Source organism: Agelaius tricolor, unplaced genomic scaffold, assembly GCF_023055355.1.
Source record: "Agelaius tricolor isolate 1412-34295 unplaced genomic scaffold, bAgeTri1.0.p SCAF_1, whole genome shotgun sequence".
NCBI lineage: Eukaryota > Metazoa > Chordata > Aves > Passeriformes > Icteridae > Agelaius > Agelaius tricolor.
Window position 1 is genome coordinate 9,644,731 of NW_027269261.1, and position 21,500 is coordinate 9,666,230.

Below are 21,500 nucleotides of genomic sequence, written 5' to 3' on the forward strand. Positions count from 1 at the left end.
CATTTCAAAATAACAGGGTCAAAAATGCTGTTCCACAGGGAGCATCAAGTGCAACGAGCGCGAAGCTGCCCTTTGCTGCAGGTTTACAGTTTAGTCTGAGAATTATGATCTCAAATTACAGCAAATGATCCTGTTAGAGTTGATCTGATAATTCTGGTGTAACTTGGTAGCAGATAGCATGATTAAACAAAAAAACCCCACCCTGCATCATTAATTTCAGAGCAATTATTTTTAGAAACTGATCATCAGCTAAGTGGGAGCTCATTACCAGATTTTGTCTAGAAATAAGTTTTCAGTAGTGAGTGCCTGCCCACAAGACTTAAATAACAAAAAACTATGAAACGCGGTGGTAGAAATTTAAGATTTTTTTTCCTTAATTTTTTTTTTTTTTCCCAGTACTGACACTGACCTGCAGCCCAGTGGGGAAGACAACCCTACACTCAGCTCTGCCCTTGCCCCAGCACTGCAACCAGGTACCCCTGTGCTGTGGGAAATCCCTCTCATCCACAGACTGCAGGAGCATCCCTGTGCTCTGGGAAAACAGGAGACAAGGAGCTGGAGCAGTTGGAGGTTGGAGAAGCTTTGGCCCTTGGTCATGGTTTGACACTGGCCCAACGCCAGGCACCCACAAAAGCTGTTCACTCACCTTGCCCTGCCACAGCTGGGCAGTGGAGAGGGGAAAAAAATCAACAAAGCGTTCATGAGTTGAGATAAGGACCAGGAGAAAACACTTCAAGGGCAAAACAGGCTCAACTTAAGTTGCAAAGTGGATTTATTACTAACAGAATCAGAGGAGGATAATGAGAAGTAAAATAAGCCCTTTGAACACTCCCCTCCTCAGCCCCTCTTGCCTTCCCACTGACAGCACAGTAGAACAGGGCATGGGGATTTTGGCCAGTTCACCACTGAGATTTTCTTCCCCTGCTCTGGGAGAGGAGTCCTTCCCCTGTAAGGCTCTGGGCTCCCTCCCACAGGAGACAGCTCTCTGTGAACTTCCCCAGTGTGGGCCCTCTCATGAGCAGCACCAAACCTCACCTGCTGCAATGTGAGTCCCTTCCATGGGCACACAGTCCCCCCAAACTGCTGCAATGTGAGTCCCTTCCATGGCCACAATCCTCCCAAAACTGCTGCAATGTGAGTCCCTTCCATGGGCACACAGTCCCCCCCAAACTGCTGCAATGTGAGTCCCTTCCATGGGCACACAGTCCCCCCCAAACTGCTGCAGTGTGAGTCCCTTCCATGGGCACACAGTCCCCCCAAAACTGCTGCAATGTGAGTCCCTTCCATGGGCACAACCCTGCCAAAACTGCTGCAATGTGAGTCCCTTCCATGGGCACAACTGCTGCAATGTGAGTCCCTTCCATGGGCACACAGTGCCCCAAAACTGCTGCAATGTGAGTCCCTTCCATGGGCACACAGTCCCCCCCAAACTGCTGCAATGTGAGTCCCTTCCATGGGCACACAGTGCCCCAAAACTGCTGCAATGTGAGTCCCTTCCATGGGCACACAGTGCCCCAAATCAGCTGGAATGTGAGTCCCTTCCATGGGCACACAGTCCCCCCAAACTGCTGCAATGTGAGTCCCTTCCATGGGGACACAGTCCCCCCAAAACTGCTGCAATGTGAGTCCCTTCCATGGGCACACAGTCCCCCCCAAACTGCTGCAATGTGAGTCCCTTCCATGGGGACACAGTCCCCCCAAACTGCTGCAATGTGAGTCCCTTCCATGGGCACACAGTCCCCCCCAAACTGCTGCAATGTGAGTCCCTTCCATGGGGACACAGTCCCCCCAAACTGCTGCAATGTGAGTCCCTTCCATGGGCACACAGTTCCCCCAAACTGCTGCAATGTGAGTCCCTTCCATGGGCACACAGTCCCCCCCAAACTGCTGACACATGGGTCTCTTCCCATGGGGTGCAGTCCTCCAAGGCCAGGCTGCTCCAGCCTGGAAGCTGGGCCCCCTCTCTCCCACTGGATCACAGCCTCCTCCAGGCACCCACCTGCTCTGGCATGGGCACCTCTGCCATGGGCTGCAGGTGGATCTCTGCATCCCCATGGATCCCCATGGGCTGATGGTGGATCTCTGCATCCCCCATGGATCCCCATGGGCTGCAGGGACTCAGCTGCTTCACCATGGCCTTCACCAAGGTCTTCACCATGGCCTTCACCATGCCTCACGATGCTTCACCATAGTCTCACCACCTCCTGCAGAAGAATCTCAGCTCTGGCACCTGGAGCCCCTCCTGCCCCTCCTTCTCCACTGACCTCAGTGTCTCCATGTTGTTTCCCTCACATATTCCATCTCCTCCTCTTCTGTGACTAGAAAAAAAACTGTGTGTCCTTTGTTTTGATTTTCTTCTCAAATATGTAATCACAGAGGCATTGCCAACCTCTCTACTTGGCCCAGGCTTGGCCAGCAGCCTGTCCATCTTCACAACTATCAGAGATTGGTGATGCTGGACAAAGTGGGAAGTCTCCAGCAGCTTCTCACAGGAGCCACCCTTGTGGCCCCCCCTACTCCCAAAAACCAGGCCCTGCAAAACCAATGCACCCCTGCACCCTTGCAGTGGGCTTGCACGTGAAAAACACCAATCACTTAAAAAAAATTTAAAAGTTTTGTAGTAATAAAATTTAAAAGTTTTATAGTTATAAAAATAGTAATATAATTAGAGTAATAAAAAAATGGACAATTAGGATTAGGACAATACGGGACAATAGAAACAAAGAGTTACCAACAGTCCGGGTACCTCTTTCTGGGCAAAATCAGCCTGAAGAAGGACACACGTTAACAGAGGATTAACCCTTAAAAACAACAGCCTGTTGCATATTCATACACCTCATCCATGATGCATCAATTCCATTCAAACACAGGATTCTGTCTGGGCAGTGTCAGCTTCTTCCTCTGAATCCTGACGGAGTCTTCATGGCTGAGCGAGGCAGGAAGAAGTTCAATTCTTCTGATAATGGAGCAATAAATTCTCTATCTCTGAAAGATTTAGGTGTCCTGGGGCTGCTATCTGGTATGAGTACCTCATTCCTCTCTTTAAAAAGTATCTTACACAGCACACTTTCTATTTTAACATTATGTTATAACCTAAAACTATATTTAACACACTACATAAGAAAATTAATACAGCATAACCTTCTAACATAACACATATAATATTAATTTGAATATTTGTGAAAAGCAATCATAAAATACGCATTTTTTTAACATTGCAGATCCAGCAAAACTTCCCGTGGCACAACCACATGGCAGACCACTTGTAAAGGATATTGCTGGAAATGCAAAAAAGGAAGTGCAGCAGGCAGCAAAGGGACATATGAAGGGAATCTTGGATATCTAATCCAGTTGGAAAGGACAGCTTGGGTTGGCAGCTAATTGGGAGCCATGGGAAAAGCTTTCCCAGCTGCAGGCAGCAAGCAGCTCAGGGAGAAAGGAGCTACAGGTTTCCTGCAAGAAAAAGCTGACTCTTAAATTGAGTATAGTACTGATGGTAAATGCATTTCATCACCAAATTATAGAACTATAAAAAAGTACAACAGAGAAAAAGAAAAAAGAAAGTAAGTACGTGTCAAGCTTTCTGGGCCTTTTTTCACTTTTCTAGGGAAAATTTTATTCTGGTACATTGGCAGATAGAGCACAGGTGGGAATGTTTTTACCTAAATAATTGCCAGTAGGCTGAAGCAATTAATTCTTTTTTTTTTTTTTCAAATAAAAAAGATATTAAATACTGAGACTTATTTAGTAAAAATGATGGCCAGGACAATGGTTTTGTTTCGTAACAATGTGATTTTTTTTTAATACTCATGAAAATAATTCTTATAGTTCTACATTCTGAAGAAGAGTTATTTATTCTGTAGAAAAAGATAAAGATTAACCATTAAATTTCTGGGGTGACCTTCATTATTACATCTCTGCTGTGCAGAGAGCAGCAGACACTCTTAGGGCACGTGCTGGCAATTTCAGCTGCCTTTACTCTTCAGTGCTTCAGTCCCACAAAGCAAGACTGACATCAAAACCAGGGAAAAAAGATGATGAAAGGAATGAAGAGATTCTTCTGGGTACAGAAATCAACTTGAAAAGCTGGACCCTCCAGTCAGAGTGAGTTATGCATTTAACAACTGTGGTGACTTAAAGAATTAAGTGGGGACAGATTTTTTCTTATTTTCACAAAAAATCAACATTTGGAAAGCAGAGGAAAATGTGGCATAGAAATAGAGAGGCAAACAGCAGGATTGGAAGGAAGGAACAGAGGATTTCACAGTGGACCCCTTCTCAAAGGCTTACTATAAATATTATCCCTGTCCAGCTGGAGGAAGTTTCTTGTGGTGCTTTGGCAAATAATCTTTTTTTCTTCTTGTCATCAAAATATATTTTAAAGGGCATTTTGTTCATGTGATTCCAACTCAAAAATTTGGCTTGAACCCTCCTTCTTTGGAAGGCAATCAAATTGTTATTTTTGCCTTCAGTCAGGCCAGTGCTGGGCTGATGGGGAAGTGGATGGACAGTGAGTAGGGGCATTGTGCACACCTGTGTATTGAAAGCAGAGAAGATGAAAGTCACTCCTGTGACTGCTGTTAGGGACTTAGGGAAACCTGAGATGGTCCCACAAGTTGGGACAGAGAGGGTCTTCTTCACATTATCTCATGTGCCCAAATTAAGAGGAAGTCACAGAGTGGTTGTTGTGGGGGTCTTCTCCCAAGTGTCAGGAAGTGGCTTCAAGTTGCACCAGGGGATCTTTAGATTGTACGACAGGAAAAATTTCTTCACTGAAATGGTTGTTAAGCATTGGGAAGGAGTGGAGTCACCAGCCCTGGAGGTATTTAAAAGCCACTTAGACGTTGTGCCTGGGGCCATGAGTTAGTGGTGAGCTGGCCATGCTGGACTCCAAGATCTCGGGTTTCCAACCCAAACAATTCTGAGATTGTCTAAGTAAGAAGAGCGATGCAGAGCACTTCCACTGGAAAGCTGGCTGTACTAGACAGGCATCTGTATTTGATTCATAAATTCAGATGATGTGAACATGAAACCTGTCCCTGGTGTAACACAGTTAAGGCAAGGGCACAAGTTTGACAACCTGACCAAGCAATGTGGAAGCACATTGACTGCTAACTGAAGGAATACATCAAGCCTTGGATGCTTCACCAATATCCTGGAAGAAAATCACCTTGTGGGATAGGAGAGCAGCCACTAGGTGGGATAACAGCCTAGCAGGGAGATGCATGCACCCAGCCTTGGGCCAACATCACTCACAGGAGGCCCACAAATAAAAGCCCTGAGCTCTGTGTCAAACCTCCCTCGGCCAGGGAGCAGCTTTAGGAGACCTCAACATGTCTTGCAATATTCATATATGTCCTCTGTTCCTGCTCTGTTCACATGCAAATGTTTTTATAGCTGTACTATTGCATAGTCCTATAATTGAACTTGCCACATTTTCAAACACCCTAGCAGGGCTGTTTCAGAGCTCAAGAAGAAACTCTAATACTATAGTAAAAGAAATGGACAAAGCTCTTGAAATCAAACAATCTGGCTTCATTTGCATCAGAACAAATCTGACCTGTAGATTTTTCTCCTATGTTTTATGGAGTAAGAAAAAAAAAAAAGTGATAGTCTCGCTTTGATATTTACAACACTCCTTTTATGCATCCTTAATGGCATTGTTTATAAAAAATGCATTAACTGTTCTGTTTTGCTTCAGGCAGGGGGGATCCTTTACAGGATAGGCAGCTTAATTTGGACCTTAACAATGACAATGTGCCACGAATAAATGTATCTGGGAGACAAACTCCCAAGCAAAGATGTAAGAGCAGGAACCTGGCCTTTGCACATGAATATTCTTAAGGAGAAAGGAAGAGGGTTTTTTTCCTCCTTACAGTTTAAAGTAGATCAGAAACCTCCCAAAAGAGCAGGAGAGAAGCCAGCTGCTAAGTAGGGCATGTAGTGACAGGGCAAAAGGGAATGGCTTCAACTATCAGAGGGCAGGGTCAGATTAAATGTTAGGAAGAAATTCTTCCCTCTGAAGGTGGTGAAGCCCTGGCACAGGCTGTCCAGAGAAGCTGTGGCTGCCCCATCCCTGGAAATATTCAAGGCCAGGCTGGATGGGGCTTGGAGCAACCTGGTCTAGTGAAAAGTGCCCCTGCTCATGGCAGGGGGGTTGGAACTGGATGGTCCTTAAGGTCCATTCCAAACCATTCTGTGACATAGATAAAATAAGGCTTCATAAAAAACCACCATCTTACACAAACACATACACAAAGTTTCTGTATGTTTTGGGTTTTCCTTTCCCAGATTTTTATATATGGAATTGTTGCATTCCCCTTACTTCTCTTTGCTCAAGAAGGCTTTGTACAAGAGGACAGGGATTGGGGTGTCCCAAACCAACCCGCAGGCTAAATGATTGATTATCCTCACATCTACTCCCTCCCAGGAGTCTCCATTGACAGGTTGCCATAGTAAAAAAAAATATATAGAAAATAAAGTCCATATAAGAAAAGGCCTTACACCAAGGCTTCCACCTGACTGCTAGGGGACAGAAAGTGATTTCTGCAGGTTAACAACTTAGTGATAAATTGGGCATATATGTATGTAATACATGGTTATGCCTCCACAGTGCTTTGATAACAGTGAAGATGCTCATTTGGCAGGAGGAGGCTGCAAATGCCTCCTACCTGAGTGAAGAATCAAGGGTCTGTAATCCTAAGGAAAATGCAGGAGTGAAATATTAATAAATCCCAGCCAAATCCCAAACAATACCAAGGCCTGCACATTTCTTTCAACTATAATCCTGTTCTGCAAAAGCAGGCTGAGGATATAGGGGTTGTTTAAGATGTCAGGGGGGTGTGAATAGATCACTCTGACAACTTAATTAAGGATGAAAAATATTTTTGGGCATCATAGCACTGATTTCCCTTCCAATGAGAGCCTCACCTGCCTCTGAATCTCTAATAGTAAAGATTATGGATCAGCATGGAAAGAATATTCTGGATGATCCAATGTACCTTTCAGTGTGCAGAAGAATGAATTTGATTTCGTAGCATTTTCAAAAGGATTTAGAATTACAAAACTAAATCAGTATTATTTTTGTGTATGAAGCAATAAAAATGAGAGATACCCTACTGAGCCTGGATTGCCAAGTCCTTGCTAGAAAACAACCATGTATTAACAATTTTCAAATACAGAACCACAACAAGATGTAAGTGTAGCAGGAAGGAATCATCATAACATTTCAGAAACTGCTGCTGTCACTCCTGCTGTAATTTCTCATATATAAGGGAACTTGTACTTTGGAAAGAACCAGCTCTGTCTCTTACACTGTGACAAGGCAGGCTCAGCTAAAAATAACAACCAGCAAGGAAAAGAAAATAAACACATCCCACACCACCCTTTGGAAAATCCTTTGCTCCCCACTGATTTCAGCTGAAAATGCCCACAGAGCCATGCATGCTACCTGCTGAATTTGCAGACAGCCCCAGCATGGGAAGAGATGAGAATCCTGACTCCATGTTTCAGAAGGCTGATTTATTATTTTATGATATATATATTATATTAAAAGAAAATGATATATTAAAACTATACTAAAAGAATAGAAGAAAGGATTTCATCAGAAGGCTAGCAAGGAATAGAAAAGAATGATAATAAAGTCTTGTGGCTGCTCACAGCCTCAACACAGGTGGCTGTCATTGGTCATCAAGTAAAAAGAGTTTCACATGCTGGGTAAACAATTCTCCAAATCACATTCCAAAGTAGAAAAAGCTGAAGCTTCTCAGAAAAGATCCTAATGAAAGGATTTTTCATAAAATATGTCCGTGACACACTGCTGGACACCACAAAGGGCTCCCATGTCTCCAAGCTTGTAATTAAAAGAAAAGCTTGTAATTAAAAGAAAAGCTGCAGCTGTTGAGCAATGCACACAAACTCAGCCTCTCTGTGCCCCCTCCTCAGAACCACTTCTGCTCTTCCTTCCCCCTTACACCTCATTTTCTTACAAGATCAATTTGGGGCGTGCAGGTTAAGAGCTCAGGATCCAGGAGATTAGGAACAAAGGCCCTTTGACAGGCTGAGAGGTGATGTGCAGGTGTCCCAGGAAACCAGCCTCTGATACAGACCTGAGCCCTCATGTGCTCACACCACCAGTGCATCTTTTATTCTCCCTCAGCCCTGAGAGAGATGTCAGTCACACTGCCAAAGGACACAGGAGAGCCAGGGGGACGAGAACCTTCTACAGTGGCAAGGCTTCGTGCTGTTCCTGTAATTTTTTTTGTCTGGCAAGTGAAATGTATTTCACCAGAAGGTGGGAAAGGACTTGGAACAAAATTGATCTTGGCTGAGCAAACATTTGACAACGTTCTGTGGGAAACAACCATCTGTCTTGGGAGATATCAACTCCAAGAGATATTGATGGCACTAAAAATATCCGCCTTAGTCCACAGTCCCACGGCATTCAGCTTTCAAGTGTGGAAAGCTTCAATCCTACAGCAGTAAACCTTTCTATTCATTTTTATTTTTGGAGTGTTGACTTACCAGGTGGTTAGTGAAAGGCTCTGGTTTGTTTGAGATGCAGCCACATGAGTTTCTGGTGCCTGGGATGAGTGGAAACTAGAGAGGAGCTGCAGAGAGGTAATTAATATGGATTAAATGGAAAAAGGGCTTTGTGCTCTGCTTCACAAGTACAGACCGTACACTGAGATGGATGTCTCTATCTCAGAAGAGCTTCCTGGAGCAGTTTGGCAGGCTGGTTTCTTCTGAGAAACATGAGAGGAAAGAAAAAAAAACATTACTCTTTGAAAGAAACTTTTAAAACATACCATGAATTCAAAACAGCTCTTCCCTCCTCACTGTCAAAGAGGCTAACAGATTTATTGAAGCTGACAAACAGTCCCCATCCCATGAATCATTAAGATTTAGACCATTTTACCTTCCATGTGTCACAAAAAATCAAGATGATACAAAGTCTTCCAAGGAAAAAGGGAAGATGGGGCAGCTCAACTTCACCAATGGATGTTCTGCACAGAAGGTGTCACATCCATTTTTGTATCTGTGATTTGTCAGTCTCCTGCTACCCAGGCAGGTGCCTTTTCCATGGGCCTGTGAAGTAATAGTTATTTTTACCACAAACTGGAGATCTTTTTCCAGGGCACATTTCATTTTGGAAAAGGCAGTCTCTTGGCCATCAGGGGTCTCTGTAGGGAATATTAGAGATGAGAGGATTACAGGCAAAAGCCTTGAGTTGTTCTTCCATACCTGCTCCAGTGTCTCTTGCTCTCTCCACCTGCGATTTGTGCAAACTCCCCACCACCCACACCAACACCCACATTCCCTCACAAAGAGGGAACATCCACATTCCACATTCCCTCACAAGGAGTCCCAACGGCAGCAAGAACAAGATCCTCATTCCACAGGGACAACCTGCATTTTACTCTTTAAATCCCTCCTCCCATCATATATCCTGGGATAATTTTTAGGGGGTTGGTTGGTTTTGGTTTTTTTTTGTTTGTTTGTTTGTTGTTGTTGTTGTTGTTTTTTGTTTTTGTGGGGTTTTGTTTGTTTGTTGGTTGTTTTTTTTTTTCATTTTCTGGTGGTTTTCTCCTTCTGGGAGGGTGTCAATAACAAGGGAGAGCCAATAACCAGTGCTGTGCATCCAAGAGGAAGGACAAATGATCCTTCCTGCTGACAATGGCAATCCCATGGGAATCCTTGCAGAATGCCTTGCAGAAGGATGACTGTTCAGTACACTCAAAGAAGTAATGCTGAGTTCAGTCAGACACTGCAGTGATGGAGGTAGAAAATGCAATGACTGCTTCATGCAGACAGACTCAGGTGGGTAAAGGAAAGGGGGTGCCCCAGTACAGGGACTGAAAAGGAGAATTCCCACTTCTGGAGTAGTTTAGGGGAAAAACCCACAATAAAACACTTAAGGAAACAGTAACTTCATGGAATAGTGACTACTACATGTCAGGGAAAAGGGAGTCAGGGTTTGTTTCCTGGGCAACTGGGGAACCATAAAGATACTGGATCACAGTTAGGAAAGAAGTGGAAACATCTGAAATACAAGGCAGGAAGGAGAAGGGATTTCTTCCTGCAGATACAGCATGAGAAGGAGAAAAAAGGTTGACAGAATGCATGCTTTTTTATGATTTTTTTTTTAAGTTGAGTTTATTTGCATGACAGTTCTGAAATAAGACAAGGTACAGAGAAGGGCAATGCTGCATAATGTGAACGAGGCAAGGGAACTATTTGGCTTTTTCATTTAAATGCATGAAGATCTCTGTGAGGTCTGTGTGTGTTGAGAGGATGGGTATGAATTTAGAAGAACTATGCTGAAGTAAACGGTGACTCCAGTGAGAGAACAAACTCAAGCAGAATGCTCATAAGCACAGCTGAAATTAGGAACTGTGCTAATAGTCCCAAGCTGTGTTTCAGGTTGAGGCTGAGTGAGGCACTGACTCAACAAACACGTCAGCAAGACAGAATTTAACACCAGAAAATCCTCTGCAGCTCTTTGGAAATGAAATGTGAGGCTGCAGTCAGAGGGACCTGGCTGCAGGGATGGGATGGATGCAATTGCTGTGGGATGCGCCTGCCCATCCACAGGGATCTCCTGGCCCCACTGAGGTGGGTGCCCAAGGGTAGTAGGATGCCAAACTGTCCCTGAGAGCCACATCCTGCTGATCCTCTCTGCCACCCCCATCCCACTCTTTTTCCCTGGTAGCAGCACTGCCCTGCAAGGGGAAGAGGCAAACTGGCAAAGTGACTGACTGTGGAAAGAGCCGAGGGATGGAAAACCAACAGATTCGGGCCTGGACATACCCATGCTGGGGACAGGCACACCAGAGGGAAAGGGCTTGGAGGTTTGGGGGTGGGAGAGAAGAGCACATGCTTGGCTTCCTGCTTAGTGGTGACACAGAGCCCTCAATCTGTCCCCAGCCACCAGGGCTGGCTGCCACAGGAGCTCTGGCTGCCTTCCTCCATCCTTCGAGGGGGACACATAGAAAACAGTTGGGAGACACTGGATTCCTGCTCAAGAGCAGAAGATAATCAGTGGTGCCTTACCAACAGGAGATGTTGCTGGCTTTGCATCATCTTCCCCAAATGTCACAAACAGGTTTCCTTTGGGCAAGGAAAGAGGGAAGATCATTAAAACTCACAAAGCACAGGCTGGTCTGAAAACAAAATTAAAATAATAGAATCATAGTCTATTATTGGTCTGAGTTAGAAGGGATCCTAAAGATTACCTCATTCCATTCCCTTTGCTATGGACAAGGACATCTTCCACTAAACCAGGTTGCTCAGAGCTCCATTCAACCTGGCCTTGAACACTTCCACAGACAGGGCATTCACAACTTCTCTGGGCAACTGTTTCAGTGCTTCACCACCCTCACAGTGAATTTCTTCCTAATATCTAATCCTTAGATAACTCCTTATTCCCAAATCTCCAAAAACCAAATCTAGACTAAGACAATTAATATAAGGAACCACATATGATCACCAATAATACTTGGATTTCACTTGTCCTGGTCAAACCAAAGTATTTTTGCCACATCATCAAATACATCCTATCTGTGCATTCTTTATTCAGTAATGATTTGTTTATACATGACTGTGGTGCACCCTGAAACATGCAGCTAATTAACTAATTAACAGCCACCTGGGATGGCAATTAGCACAACAAAACCCAGAGCAAATCCATAGGACTGATAATGGGTTGTACATGCATGAATCACTGAAAACAGGCAGCCTTGATGGTTTTTTAAGGAGAAAACATGCATTTCAAGGTGAGTGAAGGGAGGCTGTCCAGGACTGACACACGTGAGAAATCAGGCTCTGGTTGTGCAGGGGGAGCTGCAGGCTCGAGGTCCCCAGCCTTCAATTGTTTGAGTGGCAGCACAAGGATCTGCCTTTCAATATCACATCAATGAGCTGGAACTCCTTTATCCCACGGAAGATTGGCTTCCCAGTGCTGCCCCTCAAAGTTATCCTGCCAACAGACCACAGACTGGAGGTCAGTCTTGTGATGAAGAGCTACTGATCTGCCTGGAACCATTAAACCAAAGCAAAGACAAGCAAAATTTGGGTGAAAGTCTCCACACTCTGTGCACATGCAGAAGGGCTGCTAAGTTGATACAAAGCTTTCTGATATGGTATGTTGGGAAGGATGAAAGTTTGACAAGAAAGTCTCACAGATATGTATGCTTGGCAGAAAGATTTTCAAATGTAGAATCTGAAGAAGGAATAGAGATGGAAGCAATTTTTGATATAGAAGAATAATAGATGTGTAAATTGACAATTGCTGAGCCAGTCTTACTGGATAACCAAGGAGGCAAAGGGTATGTTAGTTAGAAGGGGTTTTTATGACTTAGAGCAAAGGATAAACCCACCTCAAACAAGAAGATGTTTTTACCAAGCAGAAAGAGAGCACAGGCAAACAAGTCAGCAAATGCTGCAAGTAGAAAAAAGGTCTCAGAATTTTCCACTGCAAGAAAACTGAAAAACAACTTCTAGCTTAAACTGTAATGTGCTAACTTTTAGTGACTGGAGAATAGTAACATGAATATGGTAATTACAGTAGTTATGATAGGCTATAGATAAAAGTTAAGGTATAGATTGGTTCTATTGTATTAAGATGCTCAGCAAAGAAAAGTCTCTAATGCATTGTAACCTAAACTCAGGGTCTCCAGGCCTGCCTGCAGCTGGAGCTGGCAGCTGTAGGCACAGGCTCTGTCACCCACCACCCTGGGCTGCTGGAACCTCTTGGTGTAATAAACTGCATTTTAAAGAGCTGCCTGGAGTCCCACATCCCTCATTCAGGCTCTTACAATGGAACCTTACTGGGTGTAAGGCTCTTGGGAGTTTAGTGACTTCCCTCCTTTGCTTCCATGAGAAATTACAATGTCTGGGCACTGCTCGTGCAGCTCCACACTGTGCATGTGCTGCTGATGGGTGAATTTAATCCTGCTGGAAATGCAGAGGTGGGCTGCAAAGGATGAACTGTTTCCTGCCAGCATTTCAACTCCTTCGTGCTTGCTCAGGGGTTTTGCCTAAAATCAGTGACAACCTGCCCACTTCTGTACCTAATTGCCACAAACATGTGAAAACAGACCACAGCATAGTTAGCAATTCTCCCTTCATTATCCCAGTGTGCTTCTTGTAGCATAATCATGGTGAACGGACATGTCATTCTCTTCTCACTGTTTTCATTGTACAAGTTTAGCTTCTTTTGCCACGGGTAAAGATTAAAAAAAGAAAAGATAGAAACCACATAAACCACCACCTTTTGAAGGCTGAGTCTGTCCATGCAGCAGTTAATGACAAACCCCTGACTGCAGAATCAGACTCTGCAGTAGCTAACACCAGCAGAAATAAAAAGCACACTGTTTGAAAGAAAATTTGGTGCCCATCACAGGCAGCTCAGAGTCTGCACATCATCAGCTCGGAGTCTGCACATCATCAAGGGCCAATTTTCACTAGGGTTATTAGTTAACAAACCATTTCCTTCCTCACTGGCTTTTAACCATTTATTGTTTATAGAGCAGCCTGGGAAGCTCTGCAATAGACACTAAAGCATTTAGGAAGCAGCAGGAGTCACTCCACAGGAGTGAGTTAAAGCTCAGCATGTGCCTTTCAGCTGGAAATGATAAATCATCCCTGGAAACATAGAGCTGACCCATGAGCTGGAAGACAGAAAACAAGAGGGCACCTCTCCTGCTCCCCATGGAGAGGAACTGTTGCCAACTGCCAGCCATCACTCCTGGTGATGTAAATGCAGACATTTTTGCTAATCTTATGCTAAGTTTGATTTCAGATTTTGCTTTTGCCCGCATGGCCTTTTATTCACTCCTCTCTGTCTTTGAAGGTTGCCTGCCCTTGGGAGTCTCTTCCTCCTTTCTCTATCCAAAACCATTTGCATTCTTCCTCAAAATGTTGCTGACACAGTCTCCTATCCCATCATCCCCAGCTTGCCAGTCATTGCATGTTTTTTGAGAAATAAAAATAAAGCAAATTCAAGATGTTAATAAAACGTATGATCCAGAGACAATATTTGCTTTGGATATTTTACAGAGAATTTAAGAAGCTGGGATCTCCCAGTTTTAGGAACTAAAGAGCTGTTTTACATAGTACACTGCCTTTTTTATTTAGAACTGTTCAGAAAATGCTGGTCTGAGGTCTGGAGTATTTATTCCAGGACTAGTGAGTACCAGCAGCTGTGTGTGAGGTTTTGAAAAGGACAAAGGATGTTTGTAATTTGTAATTCGTCCAGTTTATTCTGTAAAGCAGCTTTGGATTTAGGAATGAGTCCAGATAAGTTTGTGCACTATGCCATTTGACAGGGCAGCAAACCCAGTGGCTGACTGACAACTCTGAGGGCTGGAGCCCTGATTCCTGTCCCAGACTGGTGGAGGTGAGAATAACCAAGGCTTCCTAGGCTTCCCATTCCCAGCCATTGGAGGCCTGGCCACCTCTCATGGAGAACAAAGGCAAATACCCAACAGTGGTTTAGTATCAACTATCAAAACTCCTCTGTCCTTTGGCAAATTGGATTTTCAGGACAATTTAACTATTTGTGCCTCCATCTGGTCTGTTTGATGCTGTTACATTCCAACTCTAAATGAGTTCTGTTTTGGAACAGCAGCACTGGCAATGGATACACAGATCCTGTAATGAGATCACCACAGTTAGCAATGCAGATGAAGTCCAGATCCTGAGACCTGAGCCAGCAGAAGGGTTGCACATCCAAGTTGGATTTCCAGGTTCTCTCAAAGCTGAAATCATTCTAGCATAAGGATGAGCAATCCCAGAATAGCCTCATGTTTGCCATCTCTCAACCAGAAAAATCTCACTTTGGACAACCTGTAAGTGTGAAGCCAAGCCCAAAGCTCTGACACCACAGTTTCCAGAAGTGACTCTTCTGCTCATCCCCTGCCGTGGCCAGGGGTGCTCCTGGTCCCGGACTCGAGCCTGGAATCCAGCCAGCTCCCACTCCATTTCCTGTGATCTAGCAATGAGCACAGTTGCCCTTTGCTCTCAGCTCTGCTTCTCTCCCATACAAAAAAATCCCAGTATGATCAGCCATTCTCCCAGCTCAGTGTGAGGAAGGTGAGCACCACCCACCCACACTGCACAAATATTCCTGCCTGCCGCTCCAAGAGCTCCGTGCGTTTCTTCCACCTTGCCTTTTCTCACTGGAGTTCAGAAAAATGCCTCTTGCTTAAAAAACCCAAACCAGCCTCATACAGAGAGAAACCTGACCGAAATTGGCCATGCCACTGCACTTGCCTTTTCCCCAGAGGGGAGGATGCAAAAGCAAACAAAACATGGCAGATGCTTGTCACGGTGTTTAACGTGCTGCTGGAAGGGGTTCAGATCCTGTTGTGGTGAGAGCTCAGAAATCTACAGTGCAGAAGCCAAACACTTCAAGATGAGCTTTTTGTTTTGAAATACTTCCAGATGATGTGTCACAAAACTAATTTAGGCAAGAACACATTTCCCTAAGCAAGACAATGTCAGAACATTACATTTGGCAGTTACTCTGAAACTGCACTACCTGAGAAAGCAATTCTTCCCCTGAAATAGTATCAAAATAATTTGATTTTTTTATCAAATTGCAGAAAAGACAAAGAATACTACAGCAAAATGCCTTCAGATGGACATCTAGGCTCTCCAGCATATACAGATCTTTGGAAATTACAAGGGGTCTTCATATTTTCCAATAATTTTGAGTTATTACCTACCTACCTCAGCTTTTTTCTAAATTGCAGTGACACAATGGCTTAATTCTCAGCTGTATTAAAAATACTCTGAGTGACTGAAAAGAAAAAAAAACATGCTCACGGGTTTTACATGTTACATTATATCATCATTTGACTTTAGAATGTTGGAATTTGTTTTTTTACAATTTGACACTGTCTACTTGCCTCAAACACACAAAAAATGTAATAAAACCACCAAAAATGTCATGCCAGTGAGCTTCAAAGCAGCACAAAGCTTGACTATTTTAACACCTTTTTTAATCTTACAGGAACTGCTCACCCATTGATTCAGCCTGTTCACCCAGGATCATTCTGTCACTGTTGCTTTGAGTTTTAATGCATTTCTCTCTAGGCAGTAATTGAAAAAAAAAAATAGATGTAACACAACATTTCGTGGCCTCTGCTTAAGGCTTCAGAGCTTCCTTGTGCTCGTTGTAGCGCATCTCTTTAAAAATGTATCATGCTAATGAGAAAGCAGCAGCCTGCTGGCCAGAACGGGTCTGCAAAGCTGTGAGCCAGTTCAATAAGGGAAAAATTCTCTCCTAAAGAAAGCATGGACAGAAACTTCTTCATACTTCTGGTCTCAAGGTTTTGATTCAAGCACAGTGCCACAAGCGACGTACATCCAACTGCTCCTCCTGGTCAGGGCTCTTATGTCCCCAGGGAGGGAATTCTCACCCTGGGAGATGGGCAGCGGTTGCCTGGTGCCTCTTACACGGTACCCCACTAGAAAAATACAACAAAACAAACTTCTTGGCAGATGTGGAGCCATGTCCAACCTGTCACGAGAACATCCTGGAACGGTGCCTAGGACAGTGGGGACATGGCTGGAGTGGGCACCCCTACAATTCTCTAAAACAATGACACGAGCTGTGGGAAAATTTTCCCAGAGGAGAGGCAAATCCCATTCCTGTTGTAGCAACATTCCCCACGGCAAAGCGTAACTCCAGAATAGAAACCATTTCATTGCTGCAGCAACAAAACTCAACATACTGTGAAACAGGTCGCCATAAGCCCAAGATGCTACTTAAATACAGTAAGATTCTAAAAAATTTGCTCATTATGTGCCTTCTCTGAGGCCTTTAGCTTTTGAATGTTCCATTGAAGCAGCGCACTTCGATAAATCCCAGAGAGTGGCCTGTGCTTGTTAAAAGAGCTGACAGAGGAGGCGAGAGACAGGTCTTGGTTTGCAGATCCTAAAACCATTTATGGGCACAAAGAGAGTCCAGGATGGAAGATACAGCAGGTGGAGGGCACAGGGTTAAATATGGGGGAAAAGGGGTGGATCTGAGGGTCAAGGACCAATGGGAACAGGAGAGTGGTACAGAGGAGGGGCAGCAAACTAGGAGAGCCAATGGGATAACACGGGCGGAACACTGTGCCAAACTGGGGCCAATGGGGATCAGGAGAGGGGAGAACATTCTAGGGGAATACAAATATGGTAAAAGGAGGCTGAACAGGGGTCACATCCACTGAGTAAACCAATGAAACTTAAAACATTAACATGCACCCACAGAGGCCTATGGGAGGGAGGCTCTTCTCACCCTGACTGTGAAAAACACCAATCATTTGCTTTTAAATTTTTTAAAGTTGAATAGTAATAAAATGGTTATAAAAATAGTAATATAATTAGAGTAATAAAAATTTGGACAATTAGCATTAGGACAATACGGGACAATAGAAACAAAGAGTTATGGACAGTCCAGGTGCCTCTTTCTGGGCAAAATAAGCCTGAAGAAGGACACACATTAACAGAGGATTAACCCTTAAAAGCAACAGCCTGTTGCATATTCATATAGTTCATCCATGAGGCATAAATTCCATTCAAACACAGGATTCTGTCTGGGCAGTGTCAGCTTCTTCCTCTGAATCCTGATGGCACCTTCAGAGCTGAGCAAGGTGGGAAGAACTCGATAATGGAGCAATAAATTCTCTTTCTCTGAAAGATTTAGGTGTCCTGGGGCTGCTATCTGGTGTGAATCCACTCTTTTAAAAAAGTATCTTACACAGCATAGTTTCTATTTTAACATTATGTTATAACCTAAAACTATATTTAATACACTACTTAAGAAAATTATTACAGCATAACTTTCTAACATAACACATATAATATTCATTTTAATATTTGCAAAAAGCCAATCATAAAATACTCATTTTTCACACTTACCTCAGAGGGGTGTTTCTCCTTGCTTCTTTCTGGCCCTCCAGGGTTGAAATGTTGTAGCCACAGTGGCAGGCCTTTGAGCTGCCACATTCCATCTTTTCTCTGGGAAGAGGGAGGGAGAAAAGCTTGCAACTTTCTTCCTTTTTCTTTCCTGGAAGAAAATGTGCCTTCTCTCCAGGTCATATATTGCATAAGCTGTTTTGGAAATTGTATAAGATGGTTTGGAAATCAGCAGGCAGATCTGCAGTAGCATTCAGGTTCCTTCTTTATGTTGAATTTAGGATTACAGGGATCCAGGTATAATTTCATTTAAAAAATTAAAAGGAGGAAAGATTAACAGTCAAAATTAGTATGCAAAGTAGAAGCTGTATTTTTTTCTGTGCAAATATTAATTTTACAGAAAATAAGTAGAAGCAGTATTCTTAATAAAACAGTTTTTCCTTTTAACCAAAGACTATTAAAACAAAAAGCTCTTTGACAAAAAAAAATCCTAAACAAATATATTTGACAAAATATCCAAGTCTTTCTTCTTTCCTTGCTTCTTCCCCTTCCTCCACCCTGTTTTCTCTCTTTTAAGGGAATTGTTTTCTTTTCTATTCTTCTGTTGTCATATATGGGGGGGCCATTAGTGTTGTTTCCTTCAATATATTTTAGACAACCTGGCAGAAGATGTATTGCAAAGCAAACTAAGATCCAGGAAAGCAAGATGAAAGGCTAAAACAAGTTACTGCAAATCCAGTAAGATTTGGGACAGAAACTGGAGTGAGAGCTGGTGCTCGGGGGCAGCTCTGTGGGTGCAGGGTCAGGTCTTTGCTGGTCCCCTACCTTACCTGGGGGCAGGTTCACCATCCCCTGTGTCACCAGGGGCTCTGTCCACCCACCCTGTCCCCCCACCAGGGCCTCCAGGCTCTGTTTGGAGCAAGAAGCAGCACACATCCCTATGCCCACTCAGCAGAAGCAGCTCCTTACAGTGAGGGTTGTTAAAATAAGCACTTATGTATCGGTTCTCTGCTTTTGACTCCAAATATAGTTTAGGAATACACACGGAGGACAGAATATCTGCAGGTGGGGGGAAGTGTCTGCATCAGCTTCTTGGTCAGCAATGCCCAGCCAACAGCCTGAGCTGCTCAGCAGGCTGGAGAGGATTAACACATCCAGGGCAAAATGTAGCAAAAAAGCTTTCATTTCCCTCCTGCCCGTGCTGCCTTCCTAAGCACCAGGAGAGTTAGGAACGTGTTAAAGAGACTGCATTGTACCAATGTCACATTGCATCACTAAATTGCAGATGTGCCAGCAGATCATTTAGATAAAGACCAAGAGGCACATAGGAATTATCAGCCGTGACTCCAAGGATGACAGGTTGATTCCACAATTTCCTAAGAGGCTGCATCTGTGAACTCCAAACACCCTTTTTATTTTTTGCCCTCCCACTCAGCAACCTTCAGAAACTGGAGTTTAGGTCTCTTTTAAGTTGATGTGCTACAAAGGAACCAAAAGAAAGCCTCAAGGGGAAGATGCTGGCTTCAGCTATTTGATCTGGGTTTTTACGTTGCTATTCCAGGCCCAGTTCTGAGAAAAATAAATCCCTTTATCCTCCAATTCCCTACCTAATCAAAACTAGGCCATTTTACCCAAATTGCCAAGCCATGTTGCTTAACACCCACACTGATTTCAGCCCCCTCGGAGTCAGGTCTGAGAGATTTTCCTTTAAAGGACTAATCAGAACGGAGAGTAATTTGTAATTTGGCTGTTGTTGCTCTTATGAAGCTTTGTCTTGGTCACAAAATGTTACTCTTCCTATAAGGAAAGTGAGTGGCACAGCAGCATGAGCCCAGACAACATCCAGGAACCTTCAGGTCTGGAGCAGCCTCCCTTAAAGGAAAAATGGATTTGGTTGGTTTTGGTTGTTTTTGGCAGCATTAGCAATGTCTTTGTCAAACAAACTAGGCTAAAAATGTCATTCAGTACCTGCAACTTCTATTTCTCAAAGGCTTTTTTTCCCTAAGTGCATGCATAAGCGTAGGAAAGCAAAACCAACAGATGAAACAAGGGCATTACTGAAGATGATTGCAAGGAATCTTGGTTAATGAGCTTGTAGCACACCTTACTTTCTTGGCCTAGCATCTCATTGCTACATCAGATCCCTTTTGCTTTAAAACACCAATAATTTCTGAAATTCATGTGACCATCTCTTGTGCCTGAGCAGCAGAGTCTCCACTGTGGTTGCTGTGGCACACAAGCTGTTCTATCAGCCAGGAAAGGAAAGTGCTGTGTAAACACGGAGTAATTCCTCAGAGCACTAACAATGTTAGAGCAAGGTGAAAACCTGAAGTAGCTTTACCCAGTGAAATCCAGCCAAACCCCATTTCTGCAGCTAATGGAGGTCTGTGACTGCAGCACGTTCAAATTTATTACTTTTCCCAGGAGCTACTCTTTAGAGGTTAAAATGCAAATTTTACTTTCACTCACACTGGAGGGCAGGTCAAGAGAGGGCATTTTGCCCCTCTGGTGTGACCTCACCTGCAGGGCTGTGTCCAGATCTGGGGTCCAGCACAGGAAGGACATGGAGCTGTTGGAGAGAGGCCAGAGGAAGCCTTCAAGATGATCAGAAGGATGGAGCAGCTTTCCTTGAAGAAAGACTGAGAGATTTGGGATTCTTCATCCTGGAGAAGAGAAGGCTCAGGGGTGACTTAACTGTGGCCTTCAGTACCTGAAGGGAGCCTACAAGAAAGATGGAGAAGGACTAATCACAAGGGCCTGGAGTGACAGAACAAGGGGGAATGGCTTCAAACTGAGAGAAATTAGGTTTATATGGGATATTAGGAATGAGTTCTTCCCTGTGAGAGTGCTTAGGCACTGGCACAGGTTGCCCAGAGAAATTTGATGCCCCTGGATCCCTGAAAGTGCCCACCTTTGGGAGATTGGAACCAGGTGAACTTTAATGTCCCTTCCAACCCAGGTCATTCTATGATTCCATGAAATAGAATCACTGGAGTGACTTCAATGACATTATCCTGACTTAACCTGGACTGTGATGATTCTCTTCACACCACCACAGCTGTGTCTCACACAGTGTCACTGGAACTTACCATACCCACACATGTACCTTACACTTTTAAAAAGCTCTTTGACAATATCATCTTTTTACCCTACTGCAACAAAGCCACTCCAGAATTTTCAAGGCACTCGGCTTTCCAGCCAACCTGTTGGATGCCCTTTCTGAATACTGAAATAGGTGACTCCTAACAGCATGGCATGTATGAGAACATTGGGTAGAATCAGGTTTTGGCTCATTATTTGAGAGGGCTTTTCTTCATCACACCTTTTCTCACCTGAGTATGCCATGCAAAACCTCTGCCTGTGGGTTCACAGGGCAGAATAAAGCCAGTGTGCTACATTTCACAGCCAAAATAACTAAATGGTGACTGGTGAAATCCAAAATAACTAAATGGTGACTGGTGAAATCCTCATCCAAGAGACTATTTCTGACAGCTCCCCCAGGGCTGCATATTGGGTCCATGCTGCTCAGTATCACTGTCCATGATTTAGGGAGGAAAAAGAACAGACCCAAGTAACCACTAGTGATGTGT

General features: G+C 43.9%; 1 long non-coding RNA gene across 3 annotated transcripts in view; it reads right to left on the minus strand.

The window, feature by feature from the left end:
* Positions 1-21,500, minus strand: part of LOC139587812 (uncharacterized) — a 63,645-nt gene that overhangs the window by 34,487 nt on the left and 7,658 nt on the right. For 2 of the 3 annotated variants that reach the window (XR_011678502.1, XR_011678504.1), the window contains exons 2-4: positions 17,914-18,174; positions 11,053-11,162; positions 8,524-9,182 (exon numbers count right to left, since the gene is read on the minus strand). This is a non-coding gene — a long non-coding RNA (uncharacterized lncRNA). Of the gene's footprint in view, positions 1-8,523; positions 9,183-11,052; positions 11,163-17,913; positions 18,175-21,500 lie in introns of those variants that run through there. The other variant, XR_011678501.1, reaches the window with a different exon arrangement.